The following is a 13,549-nucleotide window of genomic DNA, read 5'->3' on the forward strand; positions in this document are numbered from 1 at the left end:
TGTATATGAAGGTGATCTTAATTCTCTGTTTTGTTAATGAAAATCCAACATTACCAAGACAAAAAATTCCCCCATCTTATTTCAGTCCCTCTGCCCACACTCTTTATATCAAATGGAATCCAAAGGTAGCACTGACTGCCTGGGTATTTACATAGGATGTTGGCACTACTATGCTTTCTAGAAGAAAACAGGAGAAAATTTAGGTGATCTGGGGTTGGACAATGAGGTTTTACATACAATATCAAAAGCAAAATACATGAAAGACAAATTGGTAAGCTGGGTTTTACTAAAATTAAAAATGTCAAGGGGCACCTGGGTAGCTCAGTTGGTTAAGCGTCTGACTCCTGATTTCAGCTCAGGTGGTGATCTCATGGTTCATGGGTTCCAGCCTCACATGGGGCTCTTGCTGACAGCACAGAGCCTGCTTGGGATTCTGTCTCCCTCTCTCTGCATCTCCTCGACTCGCACTCAAGCTCTTGCTCTCTCTGAGAACTTCAACTCTGAGACTTAAAGAACTCAAACTCACCAATAAGAAAATAAACCAGCCAGTCAAAAAATGGGCAAGAAATCTGAATAGATACTTCACCAAGTGAAATATTCAGATGGAAAACAAACATACGAAAAGATGCTCAGTATAATTTGCCAGTAACTGCAAATTAAAACAAGATACCAGCATGCACCTATGAGAATGGCTGAGATAAAAAAAAAAAAATGGCAAGGATGTGAAGCAACAGGAGCTCTCACTCATTGCTGGTGAAAATGCAAAATCGTATACCCACTCTGGAAGACAGTGTGGCAATTTCTTACAAAACTAAACATAGTCTTACCATATATTCGGCAATCATGTTTCTAAGTATTTACCCAAATGATCTGAAAGCTTACAAGTGCCCAAAAACCTGCACACCAATATTTCTAGCAGCTTTATCCATAACCACCCCAAACTTGAAGAATCTAAAATATCCTTCAATAACTCTATGAATAATAAGCAAACTGCAATGCAACATTATTCAGGAATTCAAAGAAATGAGTTATCAAGCCATAAAAAGACATGGATGCATTTTAAACGCACACTGCTAAGTGAAAGAAGCCAGTCTGAAAAGGTGACAGGCTGTATAATTCCAATTAGATGACATTCTGAAAAAAGCAAAACTACAGATACGGTAAAAAAAAAGATCAGTGGTTACCAGAGGTTTGGGGAAGGCAGTCAGGTTGAACATGTCAGCATCAGGGATAATTTACACAGTGAGACTACTCTGTAGGATGCTGTAATTATGCATACATAACACTATGCATTTGTCAAAACCCATGAACCTTCACAGCACAGAGTGAATCAAAAGTATGAAAATTTTTAAAAAATCATTTAGGAGGTCGAGTGATCCAAGGATAGCATGCAGATGTGACAATCTGTGTTACGCATATATTAAACAGCCTCATCGAAAGGGGTGGAGGGAGACAATGCCGACCTATGTAACTTCAGAAACAAGTGGGGTGTGTAAACTTGACTGTACGAAAACATTTTTCTAGCTGGTGAGTTATTTCCTATGCGTGTACTGGCTAACAATTCTGACACTGCTATATGTGTACACTGGAACTGAACAAGTGAGTATTTGGGTGGTGGATGGTGGGAGCCACTTTTCATTGCTGGGTGTGGGAATTTACAGATAAGAAAAAGCCAGAATACTCTATATGGTAATGGAAGAGAGTCGGAGACATCAGCACAAACTCATGTTGTGCTTAATTTACAGAAGATTACACATAGTAGTATTTATAGATATGTGCATATATACCCATTAGTATGCACACATTTCCTTGATGTGACACTTGCGAGGACCTAGAAGAAATATACCCCGGTACAATAAATACACCTAATACCAAGATCTTGGGGTTTTTTTTGTTTGTTTGTTTTTACATTTATTTATTTTTGAAAGAGAGAGACAGCACAAGTGGGGGAGGGGCAGAGAGAGGAGACACAGAATCCGAAGCAGGCTCCAGGCTCCAAGCTGTCAGCACAGAGCCCGACGCAGGGCTCAAACTCAACAAACCGTGAGATCATGACCTGAGCCAAAGTCGGACGCTTAACCGACTGAGCCACCCAGGCGCCCCTAGATCTTGTTTTTTTGTTTTTTTTTTAATTTTTTTTTTTAACGTTTATTTATTTTTGAGACAGAGAGAGATAGAGCATGAACGGGGGAAGGGCAGAGAAAGAGGGAGACACAGAATCGGAAGCAGGCTCCAGGCTCTGAGCCATCAGCCCAGAGCCCAGCGCAGGGATCGAACCCACGGACCGCGAGATCGTGACCCAGGCTGAAGTCGGACGCTTAACCGATTGAGCCACCCAGGCGCCCCTTAAAGCAGGCTTCATGTCCAGTGTGGAGCCCAACGCAGGGCTTGAACTCATGACCCTGAGCTCAAGACCTGAACTGAGATCAGAAGTCAGACATTTAACCAACTGAGCCACCCAGGGGCCAACCAAGATCTTGATTTTTAAAACCACTTCCAAAAAAAGGGGGACCCCTTGGAGAAATGGCCAACTCTAGGATTGGGGCAGGAAGTACACAAGATAAACCTGGGACATCTTGCAGTGCCAGAAAAAAAAATGTTCAAAAAAGAAAACAAAACTAAAATACCCATAATGATGGGAGGGTATGTCAAAAGAACACAGGAAAGAGTGCCCAATGGCCAAAGCTGGAACAGTATGAGCAAAAAATAAGTGGTACTGGATAATACCCCAAAGTATAAAATAGATGCCCATGGATCTATACTGATACAAATATATGGGTAAATAAATAAATGGGGGAGGAGAGCCTAATTCCCCACTCCTAACATGTGGGCTGCACATAGTGATGTCCTCCTAAAGAGAACAGTATGGGAAGGGGGAAAGAGAGAGGAACTTTCCACTAGAGAAACGTGGCAAACACTGCCTCACCCAGGTGATCAAAGTCAACATCAACAGTGATAGGTCAGGTTGGTAGCATGTACACTGGATACAATATGATGAAAGAAAGGACTTTAACCTCAATGGTTTTCCTCCCAAATACCCCCAGTCTAGTCATGAGGAAAACAACAAACAAAATCCCAATAGAAGGACATTCTACAAAAAAACCTAACGGTAGTCTTCAAAAACCTCAAGGTCATCAAAAATAAGGAAAGTCTGAAGAAGTATCACAGCCAAGGAAAGCCTAAGGAAACATGAGTAAATGTAATGTATCCTGGAACAGAAAAAGGACAGTGGGTAAAAACAAAGGAAAGCTGAATTAATGATGAACTTTAGTTAATATTTATGTATTAATATCGGTTTATTAATTGTAAATTATAGTAAATATACTCTATTAACAGTAGAAAAAACTGGGTCTGCGTCATCTGGGAATTCTCTGTACTATTTTCATTATTTTTCTGTAAATCTATAGTTGTTCTAAAAATTAGTTTGTATATATGTGTATACATACGTGTATATATATAAACACGTATGTATACACACATACATACACATACACAACCACGTATATATACACATACATATATATAAAAGGATGTTCTACTATTATGCCTCAAATGGTTGATCTCCCTCCTAGGGTTGAAATGTACTACAGGAATCTAGTCTAACTCCCCTTTTTGAGAAGAAACTGAGGGCCAGACATTGACTTGCCACAAATCAGTTATTGGCAGAATCAGATCAGAAGTCAAGGTTCCTACCTCCCAGTGCAGTGCGCCCTTCCTGGTAATTCTACAAATGCTTTCGTCTTAAAGACATGAAGTGATTTTTCACATAGTTTAACATCCAAGAGGATTTCAGAAGAGGATTTCAGGGGTGTTTTCTCTCTTTTTAGGTCTTCATTTGTCTTTACGCTGACAGAATCCTAAGCAGAGTGCACACTTCTATTATCACTTTGTTTTTCTGTTTCTAAGATTATCCATATGAAATACCTAACAAGCAGCTCAGGAGCAAAGCAATAACACTTTTAGAGAATAGACAGCACACCTCTCCTCAACTTCCCCAAAGTCACAGAGCAAGTGAACCCTGTATTTGGAAGGCTCAGCAGTAAAAGTGAATTAAGAATTTACCTTTAAACTGAGAAACATTTTTCTCTAGTAAAGAAACATTGACCATGTTTCCTAAAATTCTCTTCTGCTTCACAATTCATGTTAACATACATTAGCTCGAGGGCAAGGCTTCTCACATTCCCACATGCCGTAACAGCAAATTCCTCCCGACCTATACTTTAAGCCATTATATTCTTAGAGCACTTCATTTTCCGGTTTTCTTTCAGGGACCATCTTCTCTCCCTCTCTCTCATAATTTTTATCATTCCAAGGCCTTACCTTAAACTCTACAGCAAAGCCCCTCTGAGCCAGGATGCAAATGCTGGATGAATGTATAACCAATAACTAGGTTACTCAGTGCTACATGAAGCCTCACAGTGGGTCCACTTAAATTCCTATCTTGGTCAAACTACAATCACTACAGGCATGGACCTCCAGGACAGCCAGCAATTAAAAAACCAAAGCACAAATATGAAAATCTTTTAACATCTATGAGTCTACTGAAGTGGACAACTGTCTCAAAAATACCTTTAGGTTACATACAAATATGAATTTTGTGTGGCTCTGCCATAGGATAATGAAAGCAAAGACCAAGTCAATAAAACCAATACTATGGGGCCAACACCAAGACCAAAGCTTGATCTAAAAGTAAAACCTACAACATCTAGGTTCTAGAGAAATCAACAAACTGCAGATCCTTCAAATAATTAGTCAATTGGGCTTATAACAAAAGCTGGGTGGCAAAGTTCAAAGATTGTTTTCTGGGGGCACTTGGGTGGCTCAGTCAGTTAAGCATCTGACTTCAGCTCAGGTTATGATCTTGTAGGTCATGAGTTCAAGCCCCACATCGGGCTCTGTACTGACAGCTAAGGGCCAGGAGTCTGCTTTGGATTCTGTGTCTCCAACTCTGTCTGCCTCTCCCCCACTCACACTGTCTCTAGCTCTCAAAAATAAATAAACGTAAAAAAAAAGGCTGTTTTCTGGCAGCCAGAGGCTTAGACTGGGAATTCTGTATTACAAAGGGGTTAAAGGAAAAAATACATCTGATACACATTAGAAAACCTGGCTTGTGTCAGACCCTAAAGCAATATTTATTGCTGACATTAAACTCTGTGAGTGCTAACTATATATCAAGTATGAAAAGAAGTCAGTAGTCTCTAACCCTCAGGAACTCAATCTACATAATATGGTTGTCCATAAAGCCTGGAAACATAAGGAGCCAGGGAATTAAAAACAAATCCAGAAAAGGGGCGCCTGGGTGGCTCAGTCGGTTAAGCGGCCGACTTCGGGTCATGATCTCACGGTTTGTGGGTTTGAGCCCTGCATCAGGCTCTGTGCTGACAGCTTGGAGCCTGGAGCCTGCTTCTAATTCTGTGTCTCCCTCTCTATCTCTGCCTCTCCCCTGCTCATACTCTCTCTCTCTCTCAAAAATAAAGATTAAAAAAAATTTTTTAATCCAGAAACATAAAAATTTTTTATAGATTTAAAGTGACCTTAATGTCATTATATATACTTGCCTGTGTTTTCAGAGTGTGTGAGTATACTGTAGTATTAGTTCTACTAATCAATTTTGGGGGGTTTTGGGGTCAATATCAAAATAAACTCATAATATTACAGACTTTTATTTATCTAACTTGCAAAGCAGGCACACAGCTTGTTAGCACTGCTTAAGACTCATGCTAGTATTTTCTTTCCATAAAAAACAATGCCAGGGGGGGCGCCTGGGTGGCGCAGTCGGTTAAGCATCCGACTTCAGCCAGGTCACGATCTCGCGGTCCGTGAGTTCGAGCCCCACGTCGGGCTCTGGGCTGATGGCTCGGAGCCTGGAGCCTGTTTCTGATTCTGTGTCTCCCTCTCTCTCTGCCCCTCCCCCGTTCATGCTCTGTCTCTCTCTGTCCCAAAAATAAATAAATGTTGAAAAAAAAAAATAATAAAAAAAAAAACAATGCCAGGGGAGCCTGGAAGGCTCAGTTAAGCGTCTAACTTTGGCTCAGAGGTCATGATCTCACTGTTCGTGAGTTTGAGCCCCGTGTCGGGCTCTGGGCTGACAGCTCGGCTCTCAAAATCTCAGGGACAGGAGTCTTTTAAAAGCACTTAATCTACTCACTTTTAATACTTCAATCCATTCTTTTTAAGAGTGAACACATCTTGAATTCTAGAGATGGAAATTCCCTATTTTTAAGCTGACGAATCAGAAAATTAATTCCTGACATCCAAGGCAATATAGTGTATGTGGTGGTATAACCTATCAAGTCGGAGAAACCTGGGCTCCAGACTCTCCTGCTCCTCTCTGTGGCCTTGCAGCTGACTGAACTTCCAGGAGTCTTCTTTCCCTATTTTATAGATGTGGGTAATAGTACTACTGGCTGAAAGGCTTGCTGTGAAAACAGAAAAAGATAATACAAAGTCTATCAGAATCCAATACTTTATAGGTATATGCAAATAGTTTGTTCTTTGATACACAGTTAGTACGACCAGAGTGAATACACCTTCAATTCTCATCTAATATGTTTGCTTACTCCTCCAATGTTTTTCAGCAAAGCTGAATAATTTTGCATAGCAAGAAAAACCTGCTTTCCACCAAGTACACTGTAGGATTTCTTCTTTAACTCTTCCTTGCAATGGTGTCTATACAATTTTCGCATTGGTATATACAAATGTCCATGTTTATCTGTGATTTTTTTTCCTGCCCTGTCATCAATCACTTCTCTTCATGAATTCTCTAAAAGTTAATTGATTTTTGGTTAATTATAATTCTGTTCCCAGCACACATTGTGAAAAAAAACAAACTATACACAACAATGTACATGAAACTTCAATTGAGCACAAAATATCCTATTTAACAGAAACAGACACATGCTGCACTGAATTTTAGCAAATCTGGACAACCACTTGGATCAACTTTAGGAATAGGTAAACACTAATGGAATATTAAATTTCGGGACTCATGGGTGGCTCAGTCAGTTGAGCATCTGACTTCAGCTCAGGTCATGATCTTGTGGTTCGTGGGTTTGAGCCCCAAGTCGGGCTCTGTGCTGCCAACTCAGAGCCTGGAGCCTGCTTCAGATTCTGTGTCTCCCTCGCTCTCTGTCCCTCCCCACCTTGTGTTCTGTCTCTCTCAAAAACAAACTTACATAAAAAGATTTTTTTTTTTTAATTTCTACCCTGTAATACACGAACTTTTATCCTCAATAAAGACCTATTTAGAAAAAAATCTTTAAAACAAATGGAGACTTACATTATTTTTTAGTTAATTAAATTTACATTTTTATATTTTATCTTTTTAAGTCTATTTTTGTCCTAGGAAAGAGAGTATTGGTCTGGGGCGCCTAGCTGAGTTGGTAGAGCATGTGACTCTTGACCTCAGGTTCATAAATGTAAGCCCTATGTTGGGCATAGAACTTATGTTAAAATATATATATACATACAAAATATATATATGCATATACCCACACATACATGGTTTTCTTTTCTTGCGAAGTTTTTGTCTGGTTTTAGTATTAAGGAATACTGGCCTTACTAAATGGGTTAGGAAGTATTCTCTCCTATTTTCCAGAAGAGTTTGTGAAGTTAATTCTTTCCTAAGTTTCTGACAGAATTCACCAATGAAGACACTTGGTTCCAGGCTTTTATTTGTGGGAATCTGTTTCTCAAAAGTTAGGGAATGTCAACCTTAATTCCTGTAATCCATGAGAAATTAAAATAAGAACAGAAGAAATCCCCGGGAAGGGATTGTCTCTTCATTCAAGTTGAGGAAGTTCTTTGTGTTCTCAGTTTGTTGAGTATTTTTATCATGAAAGGGAGCTGCATTTTGTCTAATGCTTTTTCTGTGTTTACTGAGATGCAGTTTTTGTCCTTCATTAATGTAGTGTGTTACATTCATTACTGTATGTTGAACCAACCTTGCATTCCTGGAATAAATCCCAGTTGGTTATTGGGTAGTGTCCTTTTAACGTTGCTGGATTCCATCTGCTACCATTTTGAGGATTTTTGCATCTATTTTCACAAAAGATGAGGTCTACTGGGGCTCTTGGGTGGCTCAGTAGGTTACACATCTGACTCTTGGATTTCGGATCAGGTCAAGATCTATAGTGTCTATAAATCTACAGATATAGAGCCCCACGTCAGGCTGGTGCTGACAGTTGGTGCTGGTATTAGGGTAGTTTGGCCTCACAGAATGAGTGGGAAGTGTTCTCTCTTCTATTTTTGGAAGAGTTTATGGATGACTGGTGTCAATTCTTCCTTAAGTATTTGGTAGAACTAACCAGTAAAGCCACTTGGTCCTAGGCTTTTCTTTGTGGGACTCATCTTTTAACCTACTGAGCCACCCAGGCACCCCTGTGGACTCATCTTTTAAAAGAAGATATTTCAACTAATTCCTTTAATCCATGAGAAATTAGAAAGATGAACAGAAGAAATGACCTGGCTAATATTCTTGGTTGTTTAGGGGGGGAAAAAAAGTGATTTTTAAAAAGGCAGCATATAGGGGCGCCTGGGTGGCTCAGTCAGTTAAACGTCTGACTTCAGCTCAGATCGTGATCTCATGGTTCAGGAGTCTGAGCCCCACGTTGGGCTCTGTCCTGACAGCTCAGAGCCTGGAGCCTGCTTCAAATTCTGTGTCTCCCTCTCTCTCTGCCCCTCCCCTGCTCGTGCTCTCACTCTCTCTCTCTCTCAAAAATATTTTTCTTTAATTTAAAAAGGCAGTGTATAATAAGAAAGGAGGCAGTCTTTCTTTCATGTAGGTTATCCACTCATCTATTAATACACCCTTTTCAAAATTTAAGTCTTATAGGTCTTAGGTATCTTTGGTTATCTAATTTAATCCTCACAAGAACCCCAGGAGGTTCAATCACCCTCAGTTGACACGTGAGAAAAATAAAGCTAAGAGAAGTTACATAAACTGTCCTAAGTCACAGTTAGATATACAGTAATGTTTATGAGCGGGAACTCAGAAGTCACAATCCCTCCTCGACTACCCAATAACTTGGCACACTAAGTCAACTACTAACCTCGGGGCCCCAGTTTCTTCACCTCTTAAATGAGAGCACCACCACCATATACTTCTCAGGATCATTGTATAACAAAATGCACGTAGAAAGTGCTTATGACAGTGCCTGGTTTACAGTACGTACGCATGACATCAGCAGTGATTTCTACTAGTACTAGGTATTGCCCAGTGAGATCATTTAAGTTTCAATGGTTCTAAAACTCCGAGTTTTAAGGCAAATGAGAAATTTTAAATCTTAGATTGGAAAGGAACCAGTTAAAAGGAACTCGATTCCAGGCAGGCACAGATGAACAATTTTACTAGTACTTTTTATACCTTCTGATTGTATTACACATGCATCCAGTCAAAAAGCAAAAGCACTAAGGTGGGGCAGGGGAACACATAAAATGTGGTATTTAAAAATATATCGTCCCTCTCTCTCTGCCCCTCCCCCGTTCATGCTCTGTCTCTCTGTCCCCAAAATAAATAAACGTTGAAAAAAAAAATTAAAAAAAAAAAGGGGCGCCTGGGTGGCGCAGTCGGTTAAGCGTCCGACTTCAGCCAGGTCATGATCTCGCGGTCTGTGAGTTCGAGCCCCGTGTCAGGCTCTGGGCTGATGGCTCAGAGCCTGGAGCCTGTTTCCGATTCTGTGTCTCCCTCTCTCTCTGCCCCTCCCCCGTTCATGCTCTGTCTCTTTGTCCCCAAAATAAATAAACGTTGAAAAAAAAAATTAAAAATATATCTCATTCAGGGGCGTCTAGGTGGCTCAGTTGGTTAAGCGTCTGACTTCAGCTCAGGTCATCTCACAGTTCATGAGTTCAAGCCCCGCGTCAGGCTCTGTGCTGACAGCTCAGAGCCTGGAGCCTGCTTGGGATTCTGTGTCTCCCTCTCTCTCTGCCCCTCCCCCGCTTGTGCGCTCACGCCCTCTCTCTCAAAAATAAATAAACGTTAAAAAAATTTTAAAAATATATATATCTCATTCATTTAAAAATATATAGAGAGTACCTTGTTTACAGTTTTAAATTTTGTTTTTCATTGACAGGAACATTATAATCCATTTTTCCATAGCACTTTCTTTTTGCTATAAACCAAGTATGTTTAACATGTGAATACTCAAAACACATTGAAGATTCTCTAAATTCTTTAAAAAAAAAATTCTCCAAATAGTTTTCACAGCACACAGTTACGCTTAATTTAAAAGTACATCTGTTGCAGTTAAAAAAGCATCCAACCAGCACTTTCCTGACAAAGTCCTACAGTAAGCTATACAGGTTACAACTATGTTCAGTGCACTTTTACTTTGCTTCGGAGTCATTATAAGCTGAATTTGCACACTATTCAAAGTAGTTCCTGGTTCCCCATCTCATTTGTCCCTCCCGGTAGCCCCCTAATTGGGGGTGTGGCATCCAGGAGAGTTCCCATTTCCATTTTAAAGATGTGGAAACCAAGCTAGTTACCTAAGCTAGTTAACATGATGGGCCTCAAATTCAAGACTCTGCATTCTGCTTCCAACTGTCACTTTGTCCCTTAGGCTATCTAGCAGGGCAAAGTGAACTCTAATTAAAGGATGCAACAGCACGATTGCCAAAACGGCAGCAACAGCCTCTGCCCAGACGTTTACCTCTCATGGTTCTTGGAAGATAACCTGTTAGTTGAACTGTCTGTCCTGTTAAGATAAGTTAGGTGGAGACGGATGAGAACACCCATTTTCAGATAGGTCAGAAAATCTGTTGTTGTGGGGCACATTCACTCCAACACACAGTTCACTCTGGGCTTCTCATGATCCAGTCACTAGGCTTGTTGGCTTATGTACCCTGGCTGGTGCAAAGGAGAACTCCCACACAGTGCTTTACCTCTGTTCCAAGTCCACTCTAAGTACAATTACAGCAAGTGTACAACATGGCAGTGATTCTATTCAAGACCCTCAAAAAAAATTTTTTTAATGCTGAAGAGCTAAGATACAGAATGATTTCAAAAATCAATACAATTCTTCCCTTAAAAACAACCAGCAACAAAACCCAAAAAACTGTACTCGTTAAAAAATTAAAATGTTCCATTTCCTAAATTAGAGGTAAAGAGACTTAACCTTGGCTCACCTTAGTCCTCAGTTTAACTTCCCTCAACCACCATTCACTTGTGCCATACCCTGCAGTTAACTCTCTAGATCCAGTTCTCCCCCCCCCCCCCCCCCATTGCTAAAAATGTAACTTCAGGTACTGGGAAACAGGACTTAACCAATTCAAACAGCAGGATGTCAGTGTAGTGGACCAACAGCATTCCGACTATAATAATTTATTGCAATCATTACTTATCTGGCAGTTACTACAGGGTTATCAATGTGTCTTCTCTTATTTTACACACATCTCAATTTAACTCTAACGACTCCATCAGGTACTATTATGCCCATTATTTGGGGAGAACTGGGGCACAAAGGGTAAGTAAATTGCCCAAGTTCACACAGCAGCAAATGGTCCATAAAAGACTTGAACCAGGGCCTTAACCTTAAGCACTACACCAAAACTGCCCTGCCCTCAACTATAATCCCAAACGTGATCATAAAATTAATGGCATGACCTTGGGCCAGTCATTTCATACCTCTGGGTCTCAGTTTCCTCCACTATAATACAACCTACCCTAATTAAAAGCAGGGGCTTTCCTGCTTTTAATGTCCGGTGAATTTCCGACTGGATTACTCCCCACCCCCAAATAGGTGTGTATGTTAAGAGTGAAGTTCTTCAACCACGGCGTGTTCTAGCACATTCTCCATAGTCTTCGGGGTGCTAGGGTTCAGTCTTCGCTTTGCGGCTTTATTTTCCAGTATTGAACCTGTAATGCTAATCCTAAACATTCTCTCTCGTTCTGGTACTACATTTTCCCACTGCTAGGAGTACCGACTAGGCCTGATCCCACCCCAGACCTTTACCGGCTATTCCAACCCACCCCGCGGTTTCCCAGGTAGCCAGGAAAGGCCTTAGAAAGCCCTAGAAGCAAAGCCATAGGAAGAAGTTGGCTACCCAGAGGTCAAGGGAGGCTTCAGGGCACCTGCCACGCCTCCCGACCCCGGCAGCGCGGCCTCAGCCTGGCTCCCCAAACCAAGCGGCCCCGGTTAGGGCCTCGTCCCTCACGACTAGCGCGTCTGCCGAGGCCTGGGCCCTAGAAACCCAGCCCGACCCCCTCGGCCCCGGCCACGCCCGGCCCTTCGGCGCCGCACCGCGCACCCGGGCCCCCCGGGGTCCTCATAGGCCGGAGGACACGCGCAGGCCTCCTGTCTCACCTCGAGTTTTACGGGGACCGCCGGCGGCGCCCGCGCCTCCACCCGCCCGCACACCTGGCCCCGCGCTGCAGTGGAGACAGCGGCAGAAACGGCCCCACCGTCACGTGCCGCAGAACCAAGAGGCCTCGGCTACCGCTGCTGCCGCGCGAGCGAGCCCCACCGCGCAAAGCCCGGCCCTGCGTCCGCCCCTCGCTCCTGAGTAGCTACGGACGGCACCAAGTCCCGCCCCCCCGCGCAAGCTCCAGGGTTCGGTTGGTCGGTAAGGCCATCGCTCTAGGCACCTTCCCATACGCCCCCTAGGGCTATTCTTCGTGGAGTGTGGGGATTGGCTAGGAGTGAGGCAGGAAGTGGCTGTTGGTTGGGTAGGAGAGAAGGGGGAGGAACAGCAGCGGAATAGGAACCTCGGGCGCGCGCACCCTGGGGCGGGGCCGGTCTGGCACGCGTTCCCGCGCCCGGTTGTCCTGGTGCCTTAGTGGGCCAGTTGCCCGATGTTTCATTCCCGTATCTTTGGCTTCTTCCCTGCCGGTGCCTGGACCTAGAACCCAGGATGGGCATCCCATTCACTTTGCTTAGGGGGCAAATGACAGCCGGCAGAAGGAGTGGGAGATCGGCTGAGCCTTTGGGAAGGGCCAGTTCCCAGAGGCAGCATGTGCGGGGATCAGATGGAACCCCTCACCGGCTTCTTTGGCCCGGCCTGAAGTTGACTGCACAGCTCTGGGTAACCAGGCACCACCGTTCCTGCAGAGTCATCTCTCTGGGCGCAGCAGCCTGCGGCCGCCTCCTTACCCAACACACAGTCCAGAATACTATAATCCAAGGTTATTTCCACTTTCAGTTTGTGATGTTTCCTTAAATAAGATTAAACATAAAGGCACAGAGACTGACGGCAGGATTGAGAGAAAAGGATAGTGCAATGGAAAGATTTCAGACACACCACAATTTTTATAACCTACTTTAATATGTTGAAGAAATGGAAATGGCCAATGGCTTTCCTAGACCTTTTTGGGTCCTGGTCTCTGACTTCCATTTGTTTGGATACCCAAAGGCTGAATCTTAGGATGGAAAAAAATTGGTATCAGTAGATGTATCACCTATCCCAAGAACCAGCATTATTTCCTCTTGCCACTTTTATGGAGAAGAGAAGGGTCAGAGTTTGGTGTTTGCATAAACTTAATATTCTCCAATTCTTCACCCCCCAAATCTATGTAAGAGAATTTTATAATATAAATTATAATTTGTGCTCTGTC

The 13,549-nt window shown here is 42.6% G+C and overlaps 1 protein-coding gene across 3 annotated transcripts in view; it reads right to left on the reverse strand.

Moving 5' to 3' along the window:
- CANX (calnexin) overlaps nucleotides 1–12,478 on the reverse strand; it is a 34,133-nt gene extending 21,655 nt beyond the window's left edge. Inside the window, exons 1-2 of one of the 3 annotated variants that reach the window (XM_047853788.1) lie at nucleotides 12,303–12,478; nucleotides 6,287–6,419 (exon numbers count right to left, since the gene is read on the reverse strand). The gene's annotated coding sequence lies outside the window, so the exon portion shown is untranslated. The remainder of the gene's footprint in view (nucleotides 1–6,286; nucleotides 6,420–12,302) is intronic. The other 2 variants (XM_047853795.1, XM_047853778.1) reach the window with 2 other exon arrangements.
- Nucleotides 12,479–13,549: the final 1,071 nt, after the last annotated feature.

The sequence above is a fragment of the Prionailurus viverrinus genome, chromosome A1 (genome assembly GCF_022837055.1).
Source record: "Prionailurus viverrinus isolate Anna chromosome A1, UM_Priviv_1.0, whole genome shotgun sequence".
Taxonomy (NCBI): Eukaryota; Metazoa; Chordata; class Mammalia; order Carnivora; family Felidae; genus Prionailurus; species Prionailurus viverrinus.